The 25311-nt window shown below is 38.0% G+C and overlaps 1 protein-coding gene across 6 annotated transcripts in view; it reads left to right on the top strand.

Moving 5' to 3' along the window:
• LOC106982887 (sodium channel protein type 1 subunit alpha) overlaps window positions 1–25311 on the top strand; it is a 147555-nt gene that overhangs the window by 12472 nt on the left and 109772 nt on the right. For 4 of the 6 annotated variants that reach the window (XM_053215221.1, XM_053215220.1, XM_053215222.1 and 1 more), the window contains exon 1: window positions 7548–7815. The exons of 1 other annotated variant lie outside the window; for it this stretch is intronic. The gene's annotated coding sequence lies outside the window, so the exon portion shown is untranslated. Of the gene's footprint in view, window positions 1–7547; window positions 7816–7884; window positions 8631–25311 lie in introns of those variants that run through there. One more of the 6 variants, XM_053215219.1, reaches the window with a different exon arrangement.

The following is a 25311-nucleotide window of genomic DNA, read 5'->3' as shown; positions in this document are numbered from 1 at the left end:
CCCTTGAGCTTGAGCATTTTGTGGTTAATATTTAAGATCAGCATGTGGAGCTAGACTGAAGGACGGTCACTTTCTCTATCCTTTGCTAAAACCAATGTTGGTTAGTCCATCACCTTCTTAAACAGTAACTGCAATCATACACACCATCACATCCATCTCCCTGTCAAAGCATGAGTGAAAATCAATTGTGGCATATCTAGAAATACTCCACTTACTTCCATTTTGCTCCTTATGTGCTGATGCACCTACTCAATATTAATCTCCTTCATAGTTAGAGACTGGAAAAAATTTGAATGGACTTTTGTGGTATAAAACTAGCTATGTGACCTTGGACAAGTCATTATCTCTCCTCCTGACATCATTCCTTCTATCCAAAATAAGAACCCTTGTCTAGATGATCTCTGAGAACTTTCCAATGCCACAATTCCTCAAGGATCAGCACAAGCCTATCTGTGAAGCAGTGGTAAAGATTTGAGTCAACTGATGTTCTGTTTAATGAGATTTTAAAAGTTGTTTTATCCTGCCTATAAATCTTAGTGGAATTTCATTCTGGAATTTTGATTCATTGGTACTTAGGAGATGCCATCTGTGCACCTTTAGAAAATACTTTAATTCAACCAAAAACACTGTAGTAGGTTTGGAAAAAATAAGAAACGAGATGAAGTTCTTGCTTTCAAAGAGAATAGGGGACAGAGTCAAGGAGGGAGGTGCCCAGTAGAGGGTGGAGGGTGATGTGGTCAAAGAGGAAAGGAAGAAAACAAAGTATTAAGGATGTGATGGCTCCTGGCTTATTTGGTGAAAGACAAAGGGTTTGTTGTTATGAGAAATGATACTGATGGCATCCTCAGTAAATATTGGTAATGCCCTCTTACATTTTAGCAGAAGGAAAAAGACCAAAAATAAGCCAGGGACCTAAATAATAAAGGATTTAAAACTGAAAATTCATAGAGGACTAAAGTAATTTTTAAAAATTACTTGCTTGAATGGTTATATAACAGAGAAAGAATAATATTATATGAAGTGACAAAAAGTAATTTTGTGATTTAATATCCTTTTGAACTAATGTTGCAATGCTGACCTCATCAAATGCTTTACATTCATCTATTTAATTCCCTTTCAAAAAATTATGTTTGTATTACTGTGTCTTGCCCATAAAACCTATTTATTTGGTTTTGGAATACCATTGTTTGCTTCTCCAACACCAACGGCTGCCCATGTAATTAAAAGAAAATTGCAGTGAATCTTCCAACAAGAAGTAACTGCATCCCTGGAAATGGTCATCTGTGGATTTATAATTAAATTCTGGCTTTCATTACTTTGGGTAGAATGGTAGAGAAGGCATGGGGAGACTGGAGCATCATCTGAGGACCTCCCTCATGATCCCACAACCTCCCTTCCTCTCTCTCTCACTTTAAAATACAGCACTATGACATTAAAAAAAAGAAAGAAAGAAAGAAAGAAGGTAGGGGTGTGCCTGGGTAGTTCAGTCAGTTAAGCGTCCACCTCTTTGTTTCAGTTCAGGTCATGATCTCACAGTTTGTGAGTTCAAGCCCCGCATCTGGCTCTGCACTGGTGGCACAGAGCCTGCTTGGAATTCTTGCTCTCTCTTTCTCTCTCTTTCTGCCCCTCCCCCTTTGCTCTCTCTCAAAATAAATAAACATTAAAAAAATAAAATAAAATATAGCACTGTGGTGAGGTCAAAACAAAACAACAACAACAAACCTGACTATTCATTTTCCTTTACTACCAGAAAGAAAGAGAATCAGAAGTAATTTTAGTGACTTCTTAGAAACTTTTTATAAAATTTTAAATGCATTTCTGGAACTGGTTCTAGCTACTTGAGAAACATTTTTTAAAACATGTTAAGTTTATTTATTTTTGAGAGAGAAACAGAAAGAGCGAGCAGGGGAGGGGCAGAGAGAGAGTAAGAGAAAATTCCAAGCAGGCTCCACACTGTTAGTACAGAGCCCTGCCTGATGTGGGACTTGACCTCACAATCTGTGAGGTCATGACCTTGAGCTGAAACCAGGAGTCAGAAGCTGTTAACTGACTGAGCCACCCAGGCGCCCCCTTGAGAAACATTTTAGAATAGAATCAGTAAGAAAAACAATTCCAATTATTTAGGCTCAATATATCGTCAGTGATTTTTAAAATGACGATCTGTGAGTGGAAAAATCACAAATCTATAACAGCTCTGATTCAGTAAATTCCAATAGGGGGCCTCAAATATTTTTATATCATGTTTGAAAAAATATGGGGTGCCTGGGTGGCTCAGTCAGTTGAGCGGCTGACTTCGGCTCAGGTCATGATCTTGCAGTCCGTGAGTTCGAGCCTGCGTCGGGCTCTGTGCTGACAGCTTGGAGCCTGGAGCCTGTTTCAGATTCTGTGTCTCCCTCTCTCTGACCCTCCCCAGTTCATGCTCTGTCTCTCTCTGTCTCAAAAATAAATAAACGTTAAAAAAAAATTAAAAAAAAAGAAAAAATAGCTAATTTTCCTTCTTCCTCCCTCTTTCTTTCTTTCTCTTTCTTTCTTTCTTTCTTTCTTTCTTTCTTTCTTTCTTTCTTTCTTTCCTTGGTGGGGTGTATGGACTTTACCATAGTTTCAAATGTTTACCTTCTAGTATCTACAAGATATTCTAAAACCAATAGGCCAATTCTGTGCTACCAAGAAATTGTAACTTGAGGGGTACAGGGGTGGCTCAATTGGTTAAGTGTCCAGCTTTTGATTTTAGCTCAGGTCATGATCTCATGGTTCATGAGATTGAGCCCTGCGTCACCCTCTGTGCTGACAGCACAGAGCATGCATGGGATTTGCTCTCTCTCTCTCTTCCCCTCCTCCTCTGATGTGTTTCTCTCAAAATAAATAAACTTAATTGAAAAGAATTGTACTTTAAACTTGCTGAAAAACTGGTTGGCTATGGCCCCTAAAAGATGGATCTAAATGGCAGTTTCTGCATTTATTTATCTGATTGTAGGTACATTCTATACTCGTTTTTGGCTTATTTTCAGAAGGACAAATTAACCGGAAATGTAAAGAGTTTATTATTTTCTGCTTCTAAAATGATGGCCTCTTAAGGCACTGTATTAGTAAATGCTTGGGGGAAAGCAAGGAATTAGTAGTAAATGTTTGCATAATAATATATATATTTACACACTACTGGGGGATCCACATCTAAAAGCAAAGTCCTGAAGTGGTAAATTATGTTTACTGTGGAATCACATCAATACTGTTCTTTAGCTGAGTTCTAGTTTCCAGTCACATGGTGGCAAAGCCAGGTAATGATACAGTGGTCCTGTGGATTTAGAATCCTGAAGCCCGGGTTTAAATTCTGATTCTGGCATAGGCTATGGGTATGGGAATCACCATTCTGCCAGGCTTGCCTTCACCCACCAGCCTGTGTGGCATCACTATTATATCCTCTGAGACACCTCCCAAGGTCAGACCACTTCACAGGTTTAACTCCAGACACCAGTATCCCTATCCCTTGCCTTCAGGGAGGACCCAGCTTCATGACACTCAGTGAGCCTAGATTCCCAAACAAATCACAGAAGGATCTATACACATTTTCTGCTTTAAAACTCAAATGTCACTTATAATTCTGAGCGAGTGAGTCCACAATTCAGAACAAAATGATTTGACCATCATTTTGGGAAATTTTGTACCAAAGACCAAGGATGAGCTCCTTCTCCCTGCCGAGCCTCAAATTAATGAAGAATTAATTAACTCTTTTTATGAGGCAGCTAATGAAAAGGTTCAGAACTCCAAGAGATGGGCATCAGGCAGAATGTTGTGAGGAAAAAAATTTCCCTTTATTTTCTATGCAAAAAGATACTAAATAACATTCCGGTATTAATCACACTGACTCTTTAGTGTTCTGATGCTGAGCTCTCCCCTCACGCTGTCAAAGTTCTAATCACAGTAGGAAGGTCCCCCATCTATCTTGGAACTGACGGAGGACAAGACCCTGTGCAGCATTTTCCATCTGAGTGACCACTCTTCCTGTTTAATGCTCACAATGTCCTGACAGCCCGATGTCCCATTACAGCATTCCTTTCTCTTAATGGCACACTGAGCAGTGAACTGCTCTGTTAGTCCCCCACGGAGCTGTACCAAAGTCATGATCAAATTCTCGTGACAGAGAGAACAAGGCAGAGACTGAAGGACATCTTACGCTCTCATTCTCTTTCCTTTGTTAGAAAGTCTCATAGGAAAGGCACAGCCTAAGCCTCTGGGCAGGTGAGCAAGGCTGTGCAGTCACAGGGAGAAGTATTGTCACATAGGAAATGGCCAGTACATTCTTCTTCCTTCTGAGACACGTTTGCTTAGGACCTCCAAGAATGGCTAACATTAAAGGTGGGAGGGAAAGGAGGGAAATTATCCTTTCTTTCTTTGAAACTGGAAACATAACAGCGAGAAAGAGAAAATTAGATCTCGACAAATTAACTTGCATAAAGGTAAATAAAAGAGCTGGTTCCACAGGGAGTTTGTAATCTGGGAGGTGAATAAGAAACGTGCATAAAACTCTCGGCATAAGGTCAAAAGAGACAATGCAATAGTGTTAAAAGTTGGCACAGATAAAGTTTCATGTTAATGTATCTTTTGCCAACTTTTATGAATATGGGACTTTAAGTGTATACTACTCTAGTTTAATAAAAATCTCACATCTTGCCTTTATGTCAAGGCTTATATGAAGAATATGTAAAGTTACCAATGTTGTTAAACTGCTTCAGCTATGATGAATGAAATGTCTTCAATACAGAATGACGAGCTAGTCATTAAAAATACTCCTTGTATTTTTACAATGGATATTGGCCTTTTTTTTTTCAGAGTCCGTATCAGAACAGCCATTTATTCTCTTATGTGCAATCCCTTCAATTTACCAAACAACCATATTCCACAAATTTAAAATGTAAAGCCGTTCTATAATTAACACAAGAAAAAAAGATTCTACCTAGTGAGAAAACAAGCAAGATATTAGAGAAGGAAGAATATGTGACCTAAAACCTGGGTAGAATTTTCCATGTATGAGTGAGGGGGGTCCGGGGAAGATCCATCAAGAGAAGCGAAAATTTTGAACAAAGACCCAGAGGTGGAAGAGTAGTGTGTGCAGTGAAAGTAGTGAGCCTTCCATGTGTCAGAGGAAACTCGCTAATGGAGGGATTTTGAACTGGTTTATTCGATGATGTAACTTCAGTATCTGGAAAAAGTGCCTGAAGAAATGAAGTGTCCGATGCCTAGAATATAAGCAGTATTTGATAGCTTTCAAGGACTAGGCTATTTGGATTCCTGCACCAAGGGAACTGGTTAGGACTCCATAGAGTAACAGAAACTAAATTCAACTAAGCAAAAATGGAGTTTATGTGTGTTTATCATGGAACCAACCCCAAATCATGAAAGTATGTGGATCTTGGGAAGAACCGAGTGGGAAACAGGAAGTCATTGTGAGTTTTCTGGCTCCGTCTTTTGTCGCTACTTCTTTCACACCTGTGTGATTCCTTTCTCTGGGCACCTTGGCTCCACCTGGTTTGGAGCGTGCATTTCAAGCAAAGCCCAGCCCCCACAGCCACCAGAACCCCACGTAGCAGCTCTGTTTGACTAGGTCAGATGGCCAGACACCCTCCCCTGCTCAGGTCCTTAGTAGCTAGGAGCACAGGTTCACCTCTGGGGACAGAGTGGGAGGAGGGTGGAAAGGATGGCTGTGAGCAGCCACTCGAAAACTTGACCATTATAAAAACAATTAGAAGGCATTAAAGCATGTGGCCGATAGTGTTCTTATTTTGTATGCCTGTATGTTTAAGCCATAAGCACTGTTGGTATGAAATAGGTTAGCCTAACACTTAAAAAAAATATATTGTCTGTTAGTTCACATACTTCCCACTTCTTCAGCTCCAACAGCTTAGTAATTATTTACTAAATATTGGTCAGCTGTCCCTCCAGCTCCTGTCAACATTGCCCTGACTCTACCAGAGACTGAACGACACCATTTCCCGAACGCTGAATAACTGATGTTAATGTGTTCATGCTACCTTGATTGGCTTTTGTGAAAATATAGAATTGTTGAGATGGAACAGGAAATGATTACTCAATTTCTTTCTTTTATGGATGAGCGATGGACCCGAGTAATTTATTGAAAAAAGACCTAGTAAATGTTTTGTGAACAGAGAAACAATACATTCTTGTCATTCTAGAACATGGGAAAAAAGGTGGGCTTTGGTATGTTGCAAAGATCAATAGATTTTGGAACCAATAGCCTCAGTTTTACTGCTTTGCAAGCTATGTGCGGCCTTGAGCTTTATTGATAAGGCTCAGAAAGCCTCACGATTCTCAGCTGCACAGTAGGAATAGTTATAATAATATTTTTTTACTTTATTTATTTATATAATAATATTAACAGTAACTAATGTACTGTTCTTTGGTGAGGAATGGATGGATGAAATATTGAAGGTGATATCATTTAATAAATGGTAAAGCACATGCAATGATAGTTATCAATAGTAACAGTAAGTGTGTTCGGTGGAAAACAACCAGGATGAAATATTTACTGCAAACTACTAATCTACACATAGTTAATTGTGAGTTCACACATGACCAAATGTTAAAGATTGTTTCAGCTTTAAAGTACAGTATATAACATAGAAAGCTCTATTCTCAGTTCCCAGAGTTACAAATAGTTTCACATGGAGGCTCCATTGTCTTGGGAACACCTGATGGATATGGCTTTTATAATTCTACCAATAGGTGTTACTTCATTTGATTCAAAATGTATATATTTGCTTACCAAACCATGTTGTTGTAATTAAACTTTGGGTCAAATTCACAAGACAGGGAAACATATTGTGGTAAGAGATAATAAAACCACTGATATTTAGGGTGCAAGATAATCTAGTTTAACATCTAAATGTAGATGAAGATGGGGAAATGTAAGTTTTTATGGAGAAGCTCAGGGACTTGCTCAAAGGCATGTGCTCATGAGTGTTGAAATTGAAGTAAAACTCACATCTTCTCACACTGAGCTGTTCACTATAAAACAGACCCACCACTAAACACAACATTAAAACTGAGAAAAATTTCAAGTAGATCTTCAAAGGAAAGCCTTAGACAATAAATAAAGGGCCACCCAATTGTCTACTGGTGGAATAAGAAGACAAAACTTTATTCACAAATTATGTAATTCATTAAGATAGCAATGATTCATAGTGAGAATAAAGTAACACTTTTAAGCAAAAGTAAAATGCAAAAGCAACACAAGTTATTGGCTATGCTTGAAGATAGTTGTATCTACTTTTAAACTTTCTCATCTTTGAGTCATTAGGGGTTTGATATGACAGACCAACTGGAAATGAAGGAGTAACAAGAGGAAGTTAATAATGAGATCCAAAGGGAAGAAGGGAAAGAAGGAAACAGAGAAAAGAGGTTGAGAAAGAGCACCTAAATCTGGCTGGTAAGAAAATATTTAGTGTTGGGCCACTAGATGGCGATATAATGTAAGGTGCTCCCTCCACTTTTTTTTTTTTTTTTTTTTTTTTTTTTTTTTTTAAACAAGCTATTTGCTGATTTGTATTAGGTACCATAGAGTGAGGCGAGGATGAAGCTGAGAGGATACTGCAGAGGTCTCTGGTGCATGTGTGTATGTGTGCGTGTGTGTGTGTTCGTGTATGTGTGTCCTGCCTCAGTGAGACTGCAGCCCTTGTAAATACTTGTTACCTTTTGCAAGAAGGAATCTGAACAACTGCAGCTGAAGGCACGTTGTTATATCATCTGGTCTTTGGGAGATGCTGTTCCTCGTTGCAGATGGGTAATTTTCCTTTTTATCAGGTAAGCCATCTGGTTGTTTCGTTGCGATCTTAGTCATACTCATTCCAGTTATTCCGGTGGAAAGAGAGCCCGTGGATATACAGTTTGGGCTGAGCAGGAAGTCCATTTTTGTATGTGATTTCGGACCAACGGTCCCCCTCCTCCCTCTCTTCTCCTCCCCTTCTCCTCCCCTTCCCCTCCCCCTCCTCTCTCCACCTTCCTCGAACTGAATTCAGGTTTGTTTTGCAGTCAGCATCTCAATACAAGATGGGATTCTTTGGCCTGAAATAGCTTGGAACCTGGCCAGTTTCTTTCTGCCTTTGCTTGCCTTCAGTCTATTCAAGGTCTCCTTTTTGAAACCCCCTCCTTCACCCGTGCTGTAGAACTGGACTAGCTAGCTGTGAATAGAGGTCATATTGTTCCTAAGGATGGAGCAAAAATTAGATCTCAGCGTTAGCCCCACAGGAAGGAAGAAGGCGGCGGGACTGCTGCTGGAGCCTAGATAGCACTGCAGGGGTGTTCAGCTCCTCGGGCAGAGGCTGGGCTTGGGCAAGAAAGGAACAATGATGTATTCCCCCTAACTCGGATCGAACCGCGCCACCAAAGGAGCTGGAGGGAAGTGGGAACGAGTCCCTTCTGTGGAATGCCAAACAGGAAACACCGAGTTACTTTTAATTAGACAGAGGTCACGATCGGCGGTGATACTGCAGATGCTGTTCGGTTCCCCGTGTGAACGGGCTTGCTTTTCCAAACTGCACAAGAAATGACTCTGGGTGGACGTGAGGCTTTTCAAACGCCTTTGTTATCATGGATTCCCTCTCTCCTACCTGTTTGAGGTATGTGTTTAAAGACCAGCTCCCCCCCACCTCCCTGACACGTTTACTTCTCATATGTCTTTTTGCTCTCTGCAGTTACTCACTGAAAACTGTCGCTTCCCTGTAGCAAATCAGTCCAAAGAGAGTGGTTGCAGGTGCTTTTTCACGTGTCCCGTGAAACAATTAAAGCCAAAGCAGGGTAATGCTCTGTCTCTACGTGCATGTGACTAAATATTTTCTGAGATGCAATGGCAAACTTGCAAATTGCCAACACTGTTGCTATCACACCTATAAAATGTGGCTTCTTTTTATGTGGATTTACAGGTTCAAGTGGTATTTCTCATGCACTAGTGTAGTAACAGGACATATTTCTCCATAAAGCACTTTAAAGCATCCCAAGAGGATGATGCCGAACAGAAATAGGAAAATTCCATGCTGAGGTTGGTGATTCCTGCTTTAGTTTCTCCCGTCCAGGGAGCAGTGGGTAGCTTACCTTTCCTATTTGCTGCAAGACCTGACCCTCCAGGGTGATGCAGCTTGGGGCTTCTGCACATACAGTGGACGCCTGACACTTTTCCCCCTCATCTGGGCATGTTGGAAGAAGAATAACTAGGGTGAAAAACTTTAAACCTCTCCTTTGTTGCTGTTGCTTGTAATTGCTATGAAACCAGTGCATCCCTCTTGTAGGAGCAGTGTTGCAATTTAGGCCTTCCTTCACAAAGCTCCTTGAAGAGATTTTTAGATGGTGTCTATTTTAGGAACATAATGTGTAGACAGGAATGGATGGCCACAGAGATTTACGGGAAAACAATTTCGTGGAGAGGGTGAGGTAACATTTTAAACCTCTAGAACAGAGCTCAGTGGCTGGTTATATCACATGAACCCAGTAATGGAGTTAGTTTTCATTAAACTCACTGCAACTCCTTTGTAGGGCTTTTTTTTTTCTTCCCTCCTTATATCGTTGGTCTGGCTTTTCAAATATGTTTTTAGGCAGCCAAGGTATCCGGGACGCTCCTACTAGTAAAAGTAATTAATACATTGGATTCTGCCACCAATACTTATAGTCTCTGTTTATATGGCCCCTTCTTGCTGGGAAATTTGGTATCTGGAGACTCATTTATTAGGGCAGTTTCCCTTTAAGGCATGGGCTAGAGGGTTTCTCCATCCTTGAGAGGGGAAGGGAAGGCACAATTGGAGGCCTAATTAATTATACAGTATCCAAGAAGGCACAGGGGATCTCGGCCAGGATTCTCCATTAGCAGCTAGAAATACCAGGGGCAAAGGGACAGACTAGAGACCTATTAAGTAAACTTTACTGCCACCAATAAGGCAATGAAAACTCCAGAATCTCAATAGAGGAATCCAGTAAGAAACATTCTGGTTCTTTGTACAGAAGGCACTGTCAGGGAACCCAGAGATTCTGAGAGAAAAAAAAACGTTAAGAGCATCTTCTGTATGTGTTGCAGACAAGGAAGGGAAAAATCTGGGGCTTGTTTGGACTTACCCCTAGGACTTCACAGACTGGGCAGTCCTCATGCATTTATATTGGTGTGAGCCTGACACCTGAAAGCACCCCTCCAAAATTTAGCCAGGGTTGGGGGGGATGTGGTACAAGGTTTTATTTTCCTCCGGGATAGTTGAAGAGGCTGAACCCATCACTTCCTCCCAGGTAAATAGCTATCTTGAAAGGGGGAGGGGAGAAGAGAGAGTACAGGGGTTGGTGGACAGGTATTGAGAATCAGCTATTGATGCTTTTGCTGTCTTCAATGTCAGGGTCAATGGGGCTGTGATTTGTGAAGTAATGACTACCCTTTGAAAATTCTGATTATCAAGTAAGCCTGTTTCACAGCTCAGTTTAGATTATACTGGTGAGTGCTAATTTATACTAGATTATACTGGTGAAGGGTAGGGGGTGATGAAGAGATTTATTCTTTCCCCCAAACTGCCTCTAACTGTGCTTTTCCAACTTTTTCCTTTGTCCACGTTCCTAGGTTCCCATTTATTAATTATTTTCTTTAGCAAAGATGCATAGCATTTACTCCATCCCAGCCACTATTCTGAGCAGAATTTTACAAATATATTCCCACTTAATCTATGAGATAGGTACTATTATTAATCACCAATTTATGGATAAGGAAACCAATTAACTTGCCCCTGGGGAGACAATAAGTGGCAGAGCCCAAACAAACCCAGACAGGCTGACTGTGGTCTATTCTTTTGAGCACCCCTGATCACCTGTGTGATGGTAGAACTATGACTGAGCCCAGATAATCAGGACTCAGGTAGTGCAATCTGTAGAGGGCAGCTGTAATTCATCTGCTTAACTACATGTCACAATTTCATATACTTTGATTTAGAATAATTCCCTAAATGTGCTACATTCATTCATTGGAAAAAAATGTTGTGCCCTCCTGTAGTACAGGACAGTCTGTATCCTAGATACAGGAATATGGTGAATAAGACAAAATCCCTGCCCACATGATGTCTTCAGTCTAGTGTTCAGGGCTGAGAGAAGGGAGAAAACATAAATTTCCCCAAGGCACAGTGTCTCACAGGTGTAAGAATTGGCATCCACCTTATTAGCAATCCAGAGAGTAGAAGAAATGGAAGGAAATGGGGCCACACAGATGACCAGCCAGATCTGGGGAGCCCCGCTTAGGGCCCTCGTTGTTGCTGGCTTTTATAAAAACAAACTGAGGAACAATATCAATATCAAGTAAATTTAAGTGGCATATTTACTGGTGAGAAATTACTGGTTAAAAAAAAACACAAAACAAGCCTAAACCACTCATTTTTACACACAAATTTTTTTTTAACAATTTGTAAAGTTCTGTGAAAAATGCTGTGTTTCCTAGAATGCAGTGAAATTGGCTTTTTAAATGTTTAAAAACACTAAATCTGTTTGAGAGACACCTGAGTGGCTCAGTTGGTTGAGTGTCCCACTTCGGCTCAGGTCATGATCTCATGATCTCACAGTTCGTGAGTTCGAGCCCCATGGTGGGTTCTGTGCTGATGGCTCAGAGCCTGGAGCCTGCTCAGATTCTGTGTCCCGCTCTCTCTCTGCCCCATTCCCATTTGCTTGTGCACTCGAAGCTAAATAAATAATAAACATTAAAAAAACTTAAAAAAAATCTCTTTGAGATTATTGGTTAGGTGGCAGCAAATAATTAGTTAAAGTGAAAAAGAAAAAAAAAAGCCCCAGGCATCCAGTCCTTGCTTAGACTTCAGCACTTTCCCCTGAAATGGCTAAATTTGGGAGGTGTGGGCTGATGATAAGGATGGAAACCAGTCTGTCATTCCCTAGGTTGGTCAGGACGTAGTAGGCACCCAGAGGTGTTTGAACAAATCTTTTTTTTGCAAATGAATTAACAGGATCTCAAAATAATATGGTAAAATATCAACATCAGCTTTCATTTTTATCTATATTAAATGCTTTATTATGTTTTTATTGCTTCAGAATTCACATTCTAATAGTTTATCTTTTTATATCTCTTGCCTGTTTGCTCCCACTTCCTCTCAGTTACCTACAAACATTGTAATTTCTCTCTAGCAAGTGTGAAATTCTCTCTTAGAATGAACCTTGCTTCTAACCCTGTAAGTGGTAAAAAGTCCTTTCCATCTCTTAGGGCCTTCTCCTCCTTTGGTGCCCCCCACCTACAACTTTAACTTGAACTTTGATGAAAGCATCTATAATTTTTGGCTTTAATGTTTTCTTTTGTCATTTGTGCTTCTCATGTCATATATATGAAACCATCACCTAAGCCAAGGTCATGACAATTTACTTCTTTTTTTCTATTCTATTGGTAGTTTTAACTTTTACATTGATACCTGTGATTCATTTTGAGTCCGTCTTTATAAATACTGTGAGGCAGGAGTCCAACTTCATTCTTCTGTATGGTGATATCCACTTGGCCAGCACTAGTTTCTTACTGATTTCAACTTGTCCGTGCACCCGATATGCAGTAGGCCAACACCTGAGGCATGGGTTTTGAAGCAAAGAAAGTTTTATTATAAGAAGGGCAGATCAATGAGAAAGCAGGAGATCATTCCCAAAACTGCTTGCCCCTGTTGAGTCTCTGGACAGCTTATATATGTTTGGGGAAAGAGGTAAATACATGAGAGGGGGGTGAGGGGTTCCTTGAAACCTTGAGGTGGGGGGAGGGCTTGAAATAATCTGGAGGTAAGCATTCTTCTGGACAATGAGGTGGCATTTGGGACTTGGTATCATTAGATGTCAGATACTTTCAAGACAAATATACCCTTTAGGAAACCATTGGGTTTCCACAATCAATGTATAAACAGGGAGTAGGGGCAAAAAGGCAAAGTTAATGACTGATCATGCATGAGGTTAAGAGGTGCATAAAACATACTTAAGTAGGGAACAAAACAGAATGTGGAGCTAAGTTAATAATGCAACTAATACAACCATAGTTCTGTCTATGTTTTCAAAACAGGTCCAGGAACCAAGTGTTTGACCTCAGATTGTGGAAAAGACTATTGTTCCCCCATTGAATTGTCACGTTAATCTTGCTGGTGCTATATTTTATGTACATCTGTGTCTTTAGTGTCAGTTATTACATATATTGGGTGCTGTCGATGTCTTTTTTCTTTAAGAAAAGAGCAATGAGATTCTCCCTTTTTGAGAATCCATATAGCTTTAAGTATATGAAAACGGGCCCACATACCTTTAACAGTAAACACTTTCTTAACCTAACTTCCTGTCAAAATTTTTCTTATAACTGATAGCATATTCATTTGTGACTCTACTGGAAATTTAAGGAGATAAGGAGTAATGAGCTAATGTTTTTGCAGAAAGATTATTAATAATTTCTAAGAAACATCTCTACTATTGCACATACTCTCCCAAACTTACGCAAACATCACGTATGTTCTTTACAATATATGTTGCTTGTCTCCTTTTTTTCATAAACACCATTGAGGGAACCATTGAACTTGAAATAGAGGAGTGTCATCCAAATAGGGTTGGTTGTTGTACTGGTTTACTAGAGCTTCCATAACAAAATACCACAGACTGGGCAATAGAAATTCATTTCTCACAGTTCTGGAGGCTAGGAGTCCAAGTTCAAGGTGTTCTCAGGTTTGTTTTTTTTTCTGAGTCTTCTCCCCTTGACTTGCTGCTGGTAGCCTTCTCTTTGTGTCCCCACACAGTTTTTTCTTTGTGTGTATGCTTCCCTAGCATCTCTTTCTGTGTCCAGATTCCCTCTTCTTATGAGGACACCAGTCAAATTGTAATAGAGACCACCCTAACAATCTCGTCTTAACTTAGTCTCCAATACAGTCACATACTGAGGTTCTATGGGTTAGGGCTTCCACGTATGAATTTTGAGGGGGACACAATTCAGCCCATAGCAGTTTTCTCTGAATATACTAATGACTGCTAAAACAATGAGCAAAGAAGATAGAAACTCGTAAGACATTGTTGTTGACAAAATTGTTGTTATACTAATGCTGAGTTTTCATTATTCATAACCTTCTTCCACTGGATAATGAGGAGTTGTCTGTATAGGTATTAATAGTCCAATAAAGGAAATTAATTAGGTTTCTATTTAAAGAGGTATGATGGATAACAAAGTGGGCAGAAAGAGTGGTGATGTTGATTAATCTTGTGTGCCTATAATCTCATGTTTGCTTTCATAATCTATGAGAAGTTTACTTAGCTGAGGCTCTTATTTGTTTCAGTGACAAAAGTGACACAAAAGGATATAAAAATTAGAAATCAATGAAGAATTTATAAATAAAATAATTAATTTCAAAGTGCAACTGAGCAACTGAGACTGAGATTAATTTAAGTATAAAAGTAATCCCTTAGAAAGTTAGTACAGCTCACAGAGTTGAGGAGGAGTTGAGGAGTCTAGACTGGAAATGACAAGAGTAGGGGAGGCCATGACAGTCAGATAGCCCTTACTTTGGACTTTTTGGTGGTTTCTGCAAGGTGCTATTTTCTCCTACGATGAATTCGTTTAGCTACTTCAGGCTTTTTTTTTTTTTTTTGGTAATTTGGATTAAAAATTAAAATTCTAAGGGGTTCCTGGGTGGCTCAGTCAGTTAAGCGTCTGGCTTCGGCTCAGGTAATTATTTCATGGTTTGTGAGTTTAAGCCCCACATTGAGCTCTGTGCTAACAGCTCAGAGCCTGGAGCCTGCTTCAGATTCTGTGTCTCCCTCTCTTTCTGCCCCTTCTCACTTGTGCTCTGTCTCTCAAAAATAAATACATGTAAATAAAAAAAAATTTTTAATTAAAATTCTAGGAAGTAAGCACCTGGTTATTCAAGTCTGGATTATAAATCTGATTGCCTTAGTTAAGGGTGAACTGGGACCTTTGACTAACAGTCATACCAAATTATTCCTTGGTTAAGAAGAGTAATTCTACCCCCAACAAACCTGAAAACTGTCTACATACACAATGTTCGAGAAATGGTTAAATAAACCATGGTCCTTACAAATAATGAGATTTTATGAAGCCATTAAGCATATTGTTTCAGGAATGTTTACTTCTTTGCAAAATTGCTCAGGATCTAATGGGTACATAAAAAGGAGAATACAAACATATATATCTAGTAGGAGCTCAGTAATGAAAAACAAAAAGCAGCAGTGGTTTTACTTAGGAAAAGAACAACTGGAAAGAATGTAATAGTTATCTCTCATCTATGAGATTCTGATTTCTACTTTCTTCTTTGTAATTTTTTTAAAGTTTAAATTGATTTTTTTAAGTTTATCCATTTATTTTTGAAAGAGAGAGAGTGAGCAGGGGAGAGGCAGAGAGAGAGAAAAAAAGAGAGAGTCCCAAGCAGGCCCTACACTGTCAGTGCAGAGCCCAACATGGGGCTCAGACTCACAAACCGTGAGATCATGACCAAATCAAGAGTCGGATACTTAACCAACTGAGCCACCCCAGGCACCCCTATAAATTCAAACAAAAAGTAGAATATTATTTCTTATTTTTCTTATAACAAAAGTAATACATGCTCATTACATAAAGCAAGAAGAAAAATATAAAAGAGTAAAGATGAGAAAATGATTCTTTTCTACACAAGCAAAATTATCACTATTAATTATTTATTTTATATGCCAAAGTGTTTTTTGTACAAAATTCTCCAAAATTAGCATTTTGTTGCTTTAAAACCCAGAGTAAAAGTTAGCATCCATTATTTTTCTGATGGATTTGGGTAAATCTATTTTGTATAAAGATCTTTATTGTATGTGTAATCAAAACAGTAAACTCAATGTAAAGTTAGTAAGGAAACAGTTGAATGTTTGAATATTTTAGCAGCCCACAAACTCTCTATAATAACATTAGTATTTTGCAAATTTTGTAACAATGGATGAGCTTTGGGAAGTGGTCTAACATAAAGTTAGCTTTAAATGTCACAGGAGTGTTGTTCTAAAAATTGTGTAATTTAGTACTCTCACTTCTCCCTTTAGAATTCAGCAAAAGTTTAGGAAAGTCATCTTATATTTATGACACACCTACCATTTGTAATGGATTGTTTTAGTAAAAATTGACCTCAGATTGAGAACATTAAAAGCAAACCGGGGGCCCCTGGGTGGCTCAGTTGGTTAAGCGTCTGACTTCTGCTCAGGTCATGATCTTGAGGTTTGTGGGTTCGAGCCCCGCATCAGGCTCTGTGCTGACAGCTCAGGGCCTGGAGCCTGCTTGGGATTCTGTGCCTCCCTCTCTCTCTGCTCCCCCAGTTTGTGCTCTCTCTCTCAAAAATGAATAAATAAACCTTGAAAAAAAAAGCAAACCAAAAAAAAAAACCCTGTAAATACTTTTGCAGTTTGTAGATAAATTTTTAAATTCCTTCAGATAAAACTCATCAAACTGGCAAAATCAGTTTATAAGATTATCAAATAGAATAATGATAAGAATACATTAACAATGTACACTATTGAGCCAGAGGACACAGAGGAGTAATGTGGGTCATTATCAGTATGCGTTGCATTTGGAGATGTGGAATTATTTGTGTGGAGAGTGTAGTGGGAAGAACCCATGTGAAGAAGAGATAGTTAATGGTAAATCTTAGATGACAATATCCAGATTATTTTTAAGCAAATATTAAGAATTTTAAAATCAATGAGAAATATAGAATAATGAAAAGAAACCAAAGTTCAGGATTTCCAATTACATATTTATAGAGGTGAAAAAAAACTAAGAGAATGCTGTTGCATAAAATATTTCCATCTAAGAAATTCAACAGATTTGAAAATCCTGGAAAGAGTTACTTTGAGACTTGACAAATGCTACCAGGCAGCAGTTTTTGTATTACCCTGGAATGTGATATGCCATTTTAAAAGGCCAGTGGTATTTTGAGCTATGTATGTCAGTGTGTTGGTACAAAACCAAAGAGGCAACAGACTGGTTTCAGGTCTAGAATGCCATATTTCAGTGACACCTGGGCCTTGGCGTTTCAGGTTTCCAGTGATTTGAGGAGCCTGGAAGATTGCACACCAATATGTAAGGCATTTAGAGGATTATAGACCAACCTGTATGCATGAAGACAAGAGTGCCTTTTGAAGAAATTCCAAAAAAGGAAGTTTGAACATAGTTAACTGAAATAGAAATCAGTAAGCAAGGAAAAAAGAAAACACAAGGTGGTCTCTATAAAACTCCCTATGTAATAACAAAGAATGAATCCCAGCTTACTCTCCCCTGGGACCAAACCTTATCTTATTCTCCTTTACTTTCTCTCTCTCTCTCTCTCTCTCTCTCTCTCTCTTTTTCATTTTTAGGCATTCTGTTTTATCCTCTGTTTTGAGCTTCATTTTTTTTTTTTATTCTCAAGTTAGTTAACATACAGTGTAGTTTTGGTTTGAGGAGCAGAACCCAGTGGTTTGTCTTTTACATATGACACCCAGTGCTCATCCCGAAGAGTACCTTCCTTAATTCCTGTCACCCATTTAACCCACCCCCATTGACCCTCAGTTTGTTCTCTGTATTTAAGAGCCTCTTATAGTTTGCCTCCCTCTTTGTTTTTATTTTTCCTTCCCTTCCCCTATGTTCATCTGTTAAATTTTTCAAATTCCACATGTGAGTGAAATCATATATCTGTCTTTCTCTGACTGACTTATTTTGCTTAGCATAATACATTCTATGTTGTTGCAAATGGCAAGATTTCATTCTTTTTGATCACCAAGTAGCATTCCACTGTATGTATGTATATGTGTGTGTATGTGTATATATATACACACACGCACGTATATGTATACACACACACACACACACACACACACATATGCCACATCTTCTTAATCCATTCATCAATTGTTGGACATCTGAGCTCTTTCCATACTTTGGCTATTGTTGATAGCACTGCTATAAATATTGGGGTACATGTACCTCTTTGAATCAGCATTTTTGGATGCTTTGGATAAATTCCTTTGGATAAATTCCTACTAGTGCAATTGCAGGGTCATAGGGTAGGTCTATTTTTAATTTTTTGAGGAACCTCCACACTGTTTTCCAGAGTGACTGCACCAGTTTGCATTCCCACCAACAGTGCAAGAGGGTTCCCTTTCTCCACATCCTCGCCAACATCACTTGTTGTTGAGTTGTTAATGTTAGCCATTCTGACATGTGTGAGGTGGTATCTCAGTGTGGTTTTGATTTGTATTTCCCTGAAGATGAGTGATGTTGAACATTTTTTCATGTGCCTGTTTGCCATCTGGATGTCCTCTTTGGAAAATTGTCTATTCGTGTCTTCTGCCCATTTCTTCACTGGATTCTTTGTTTTTCAGGTGTTGAGTTTGGTAAGTCCTTTGTAGATTTTGGATATATGTAAAGAACTTAAGTTTCACTTCTAACTCTCCTTCCACTCAGTGGGTTATGTAAAAATACTTCTACAATCATGTTCTCAGTATGTCCATAGTCTTTGGTACATATGAAATATAATACAAAAAATAGAAAAATTATTAACATGATTTCAGCAGTTTTTTTTCTTTCAAAATGTGGTCCCTCTTGAACCTCTTGAGTTCCCTTGAAACCTTTTAAGGAGTACATCAGGTTGAAACTACTTTCATAATAATACAAAAGAATTTTCCTTTTCCACTGTATTGACATTTGCCCTTATGATACAAGAGCAATGAAAACTTCTAGCCTTAAACTTATTATGACAGTGGCACTAAACTGTACTACCAGTGATTGCATTGTTCACTGCCATTCACTCCAAGTAAGAACAGGTAAATAAATTAATTTAATTAAAAGCCAGTTTTAATATTCCGTGTGCTGAAATGGGAAATCCATATAAAGAGTATGTGCCATATACCAAAGTGTGATGATGGTTGACTCAAAAGAAAGCACTTGTGGGGCACCTGGATGGCTCAGTCCATTAAGCGTCTGACTTTGGCGCAGGTCATGATTTCACACTCCGTGGTTCGAACCCCGCATCAGGCTCTGTGCTGACAGCTCAGAGCCTGGAACCTGCTTTGGATTCTGTGTCTCCATCTCTCTGTCCCTCCCTTGCTCACTCTCTCTCTCTCTGTGTCTCTCTCAAATATAGACATTAATTTTTTTAAAAAAAAAAACATTTGTGCAATTGTTTGAGTTATAAACTGAATTAGTTGCTTTTCCATGGAAAATCATTTTTACTTGAAAGAAGGACTGACGGACAAGTTCTGGTCATTCAAATTTGGCTATTTGGGAGATAATTTTTTTGAAAATGAAGTAAGCCTTTCATTTCAATAAAAGTAACTGAGAATATTCGTTACCAATGGCAATATTTGAAAATTAGAAGTTTCGAAAACTTCTATCTGAACTCAGCAGCTTCTAAAACTTAAAGGATTTTCTGATGTGATAATTAGTGATGTTAACAGATGGATAATGAAATGTTTCCACAATTCAAATATGTACATAACTCAGTCAACTGATACATTTACAAATGAATGGTGGATAATGATACAAAATCATACCTGGAAAATGGATCCATTCAAAGTGTAAGATAGGTCAAGAGATTTTAGTATAGCAGAGTACAAGTTCATTGATAATGGTTTCAGATTCCAATTGTCTAGTTTGGGTAGACTATCAAAGAAGACTCTTCACAATTAAGTGAAAAGGTAATTACAAATTTCAAACTACATGGACACCTGGGTAGCTCAGTTGGTTAGGCATCCAACTTTGGCTCAGGTCATGATCTCACAGTTTGTGAGTTTGAACCCTGCGTTGGGCTCTGTGCTAACAGCTCAGAGCCTGGAGCCTGCTTCAGATTCTGTGTCTCCCTCTCTGTCTCTCTGCCATTCCCCGGCTCAGGCTATGTCTCTCTCTCTCCCTCTCTCTCTCACAAAAATAAATAAACGTTAAAAAAAGTTTTTTTAAGACATTAAAAAATATTTCAATCTACGAATCTATGTGAGGCCATATTTCTTTCATTCAAATGTAACTTATAATAGACTGAATGTAGAAGCTAATTTAAGAATCTACACATTAAGGTAGACATGAAAGAAATTTACAAATTTATAAAATAACATCACTCTCAGATTTTTCTTTTAGAACGATATTTATTTTTCACTTAAAATATTATTTTTAACATATGGTTGGTTTGTTATTTATAAATAATTTCATGATTTCTCTGTTTTAATTTCTAATATAGTAAATATTAATAAAATTAAGCCACATAAACAAAAGCTTTTGGGGGTTCTCAATAATATTAACAGTGAAAAAAGGCCCTGAGACCAAAACTTTATATGACAAGGACAAATTTGATAATTCATCAGATTCAATGGTACATTTATGTCTGTTACACTGTAGACACGCATTAGTTGAGATTTTTCTAGTGTAGATTAACTCAGTCACTTAAAGTTATGTTAATAGAGAAAATATTTGTCACATTATACCAGTAGGTTTTCCATTATTATAATATGAGCGGCACATATCAGTTTAGTTCACTAAGTTCTAGTAAAAGTGAACCAAAAGTTTATCAAAGTAAATCAGAGATCATAAAGATAAATGTTCTAATACTTTTGTCTGGACTTATATCATCCCTCAACTAAACCAATGTAAGAATTTTCTATTGGCTTTTCTTCATCTTCCCATCTCGGAGTCAGCCCTCCACATAGTCACCTGTGACCTTTCTAACAAGCACATCAGATCTCCACTGTTTGAAACTCTAAGTGATATTCTTGGTAAAAAAAAAAAAAAAAAAAAAAAAAAAATCTTTAGGATGAGCTGTTTAGGTTTCTTTCTTCCCCATGGCCTACCTAGCCTACCATTAGTCCTGCAAAACTAATTCCATTTCTGTGGATATCTGAAACTGTTTCTTTCTCCAGGTCTTTGCTACTGCTTCTTTCTCTGCCTGAAAAGCCACGAACTCATCTTCCCCCAAGATGATTCATTTTTCTGTGTGCTGTGTCTGTGCTGGCACAGGCTTCTATCACAGCACCAGCGGCACTGAGTTATGCTTAGTTTTCAGCCTCCCTCGACACTCTAGTACATTCTGTGCAATACTGGCCGATCTATTGCCTGTTGTGACTAAGTATTTTCACCACTGCCGAGTTCATCTTGGAGTGCATGAGTACTCAAGAGATGTTTGTTAAATAAAAATGAAACAAAACCAGAACTGATTTTTGGGTAACGTCTAACATCTGGCAAGTCTATACTTTAATACCACTTCTGTAAAAATACCACTTTTATGAAAATACCCTGAAGAATTATATAGTGATTTTAATAATTCTTCTATTTCTTATGCAAATTCCAAGCTCCTGTTATAGATCCCATATATATTATGATTAACACTGTTTTTTCAAAGTAATTCTTAATGCTTTTCTCTTACTATCTTTAGCATTAGGAGTCAATTCGGTATTTGATTACTTTCTCTTTTGTCATTTCAAGGTATACATTGGTTTTTTACTGGAGTCTAACTTTTAAAAATTATCCAAGTATTATTCTTTATAGTTGTAAAATTTGTAGTTATTATAGAAAACTTAGAATATTTAGAAAAGTATAATGAAGAAAATAATATTCACGATCTTACTGTCTTTTATGTGATTTTTCCCACAATAACAATAGGGCATTGTTTTTAATATTTTAACATTTTTCTCTAAATAATTTTCATTCCTGTTGTTTGCATAATAGGATTCCTATAGTGTTTTCAATTTTGTACCACATATTGTATCTTAAGCATTTTTTCATGTCATCAGAAATAATCCAAAAATATAATTTTAATGACACCATATATTCCATGATTGAGCCTTACGTTTGTTTAATTTTTCCTATAGTCTATTGTTCCATATTATATTTATGATCAGTATATAAACTGATTTCACAATCTGATAGACAAGTGTGAGGAAATATTAACCAATAATATTGTTTTAGCATTATAATAATATTAATCAGCTCTGGAGTAGAATGGTCAGGAAGTTGGTCAGAACAAGAAATAATTTTTTCTATCACTTATTTTTTTTTCAATTACTATTCATTCACTTAACCAATATATATTGAGAACCTACTTTGTATTAGACAATGTATAAGACTGCTAAGATGCTACTCTTAAGTATTTAGATTCCAAATAAAAAATATAAGCTGGATATATAAAAAAAAATTGTCTTTAGAAAGATGGATTCATTACTTCTTTGAAACTTTGAACATACTTTATACCATCTTTAAGCTTCAGAATTACAGATATTAAGAAAATCAATGTTCTTATTTACATGGATTAGTGTCTTAATGCACATTGAGTACTGTGCCTTGATGAGGCATAATAAGATTCAAAACTGCAACTTAAATTTAGAACAACGGTTTTTGTTTGTCATAATGTCCAACATAATACCAAAGATAATTAATAGATATTCTATGAGGAATATTAATTCTTGACTTCAGGAAAAAAGAAAATTATGTGAAGAAATGTATTTATGTACTTTACTATAAAATGTTCTATATTTTAGCTTTTGATTGTTGCTATAGCTGCTGAATTTCAAATTCTTATGCTTTTGCACCTCTCACTCTTGGGAGACAGTGTTGTTATTCCAATCATCTTATTGATGAACTCGGCCGCTATCTACTGTGTACCATTCGTGAAGAAAGTACTTTGTAAGGTATAGTGAAGAATGCAAAGACAGATGCTGCTCTCAACATGCTTGTGGACTAAAACAGAAAATGGGACATGTTCACAAGTAGAGCTAAGGGGAGATAGAAGCCAGCAAGTAATGCAAGAATTGCAGATAAATGCTTATAGGAATTCAAAAATGACTTGCTATTTGTTTTGGAGAACTGCCATCGGGTAAAGAAGATAACAGTTTATATGACAGCAACTTTGGCTCCACCTTGGCCTATAAAAGTAGTTAAGGAGATCAACAAAGAGTAAGCGATAAGTAGTTGATTGGTAAAAATAAATGAAACGTGGGTAGCTAATAAGAAGTATGCCCTGGAGCACCCAGGTGGCTCAGTCCATTAAGCATCTGACTTCGGCTGGGTCCTGATATCAGGGTTCATGAGTTCAAGCCCTGCATTGGGCTCTGTGCTGACAGCTCAGAGCCTGGAGCCTGCTTCAGGATTCTGTGTCTCCCTTTCTCCCTGCCCCTCCTCCACTCATGCCCTGTCTCTGTCTCAAAAATAAATAAACATTAAAAAAAAAGTATGCCGTGCTCGCTTCGGCAGCACATATACTAAAAAAACGTATGCCCCATAACAACAACTATGAATAATAATATTCATTGTATAAGACATGCCCGTTACCAATTATTGTCCCTCAGCTTCAAGTTCACCCTTTGGTATGTTAGGCTCTTTAAGCATTTGTCCTTTACAGTAAATTTTGTCAGTGCTGTTAAACTAGTCAGTAGAGGGCACTGAAGGGACATTTCAAGAGGAGGGGGCTTCTCCTCCCGGTGCTAAATGTTACATTTTGATTTTACTTGCTTCTACTGCATGGTCCACTAGAGATGTGTGTGTGTGTGTGTGTGTGTGTGTGTGGCGACATCTGATGATATTTTTCCCAGCCACATACCCGTTGGTGACTTCACAGCCTTCCCAACACAGACACTAGGCTGCTGGACTCAGGCCCACAATGGTATGCCATTCCTCCTGGAGGCCCATTCATCAGCCATGGTTAACCTGTGCCCTGGAGGGTTATTCCTGCTTGCTGCACAATTGTGGCCCAACTCTGGCCTGGGCACCCCAGCAAACTACACTGGGTGCAGAAAGAGGGCTTCAACCACAGAATCTTCCCATGTTTATCCTCCTTTGGGTGCTCTACCTCAGCCTTAGGGCACTCTTTAGACCTTTCTTACATCTTTATACTGAATTTCCTATCATAATTTAATTATTCTTCACATTAAACCTTTCATGTTTAGTATGTGGTTTCTGTCTCCCAATTGAATCCCATATGGGTACCTGTTGCTACAAGTTAAAATTACTGGTTTTGGGGGCACCTGGGTGGCTCAAACGGTTGAGCATCCGACTTTGGCTCAGGTCATAATCTTGCAGTTTGGTTCTTGAGCAAGCCCCACACTGGGCTCACTGCTGTCAGCTCAGAGCCTGCTTCAGATCTTCTGTCTGCCTTCTCTCTGCCCTTCCCCCCACTTGTGCTCTCTCAAAAATAAACATCTAAAAAAAATCATTGATTTTCAAGTTTCTTAGTTTATTTTGGTAAAGGCTTACATTTCATGTCACTATCTCTGAAAAAAAAAATCGGACAGATGTGACATATCACCTTTTCACTGACTTCATGGAAGATGGCCTTTTCACGAGTGAATACTAAATATGATCTAGCACTCCCATTCAGAAATAAAAATTAAGCATTTGTTGACCAAATAAAGTCTCATTAATCCCATTTCCGATTCAAATGCTTTATTTTATATTGAGTTTTCCATGTAACAGAGGTTGTAGTGATTGTTTCGACCAAAGTAAGCCAAATGAGATAGATTTCAACTATTTTCATATGGTCACAATATGTGATAATTATCTTAATGTAAAGGGCTTCCAGAAAGCATAAGTATGTAAGCAGAAGTTTTAATAGGTATGAGGTCTATATTCCACAAAATCATTTGTTAATTGTGACTTTGTTTTTACTTTTATTGCTAGAGCTCTCCATGGCATTCTGGCCTGGGGTTAGCCATGTTAACAACTAAATTCAGTCCTTCGTTCTAATCTTTTGACAAAGTGGGGAGACCCTGGATAAAGCAGTTTTAAAAATCTTATGATTGATTTTTTTAAACTCACAAATGGCAGTTTTAGCTCAAAGATATTTACAAAACCAAAACAGTAACAACCAGACTACAAGTTTATTGACTCTGGGATCTTTTAAAAATGAAAATATTTACTAAGAATGCCCACTGGATGGGGCAAAGTACACCAAGAAAAATGTGTACAAAATATTAAATGAAGAAAAGTTCACATTCTTTCCTCTTTGGCAAAAATCCTAAAAAAATAAGATATAAGACAGTCCCCCTTAGGACTTAACTGAGGTTCCTTGAAAAATGTCAGAAATAGGCTGAGAAATTATCTCATTCCCTTTTAGAAGTGCTCTCCCATGGATAAAGTATTTTCTGTTATTTTTATTCCCTGAGGAATTACTTTCTCAGGACCAGATATTGTTTCCTTTCTCACTAGCAGCCTTGCAATTTCTTACAAACAGCAGGCTGGCAAGACAAAGTGGCCAATTCATTTCAAAGATGAAGAAACTTTTCCATTAAGGGTTGTTGACCAAGAAATATCAGTTAAAGATCCCATACGTAAAATACACCTTAATTTACCTTTAA

The sequence above is a fragment of the Acinonyx jubatus genome, chromosome C1 (genome assembly GCF_027475565.1).
Source record: "Acinonyx jubatus isolate Ajub_Pintada_27869175 chromosome C1, VMU_Ajub_asm_v1.0, whole genome shotgun sequence".
In the NCBI taxonomy this organism is placed as follows: domain Eukaryota; kingdom Metazoa; phylum Chordata; class Mammalia; order Carnivora; family Felidae; genus Acinonyx; species Acinonyx jubatus.
The sequence above is the reverse complement of the archived record's forward strand: the minus strand, read 5'-3'. Positions and strand labels throughout refer to the sequence as shown.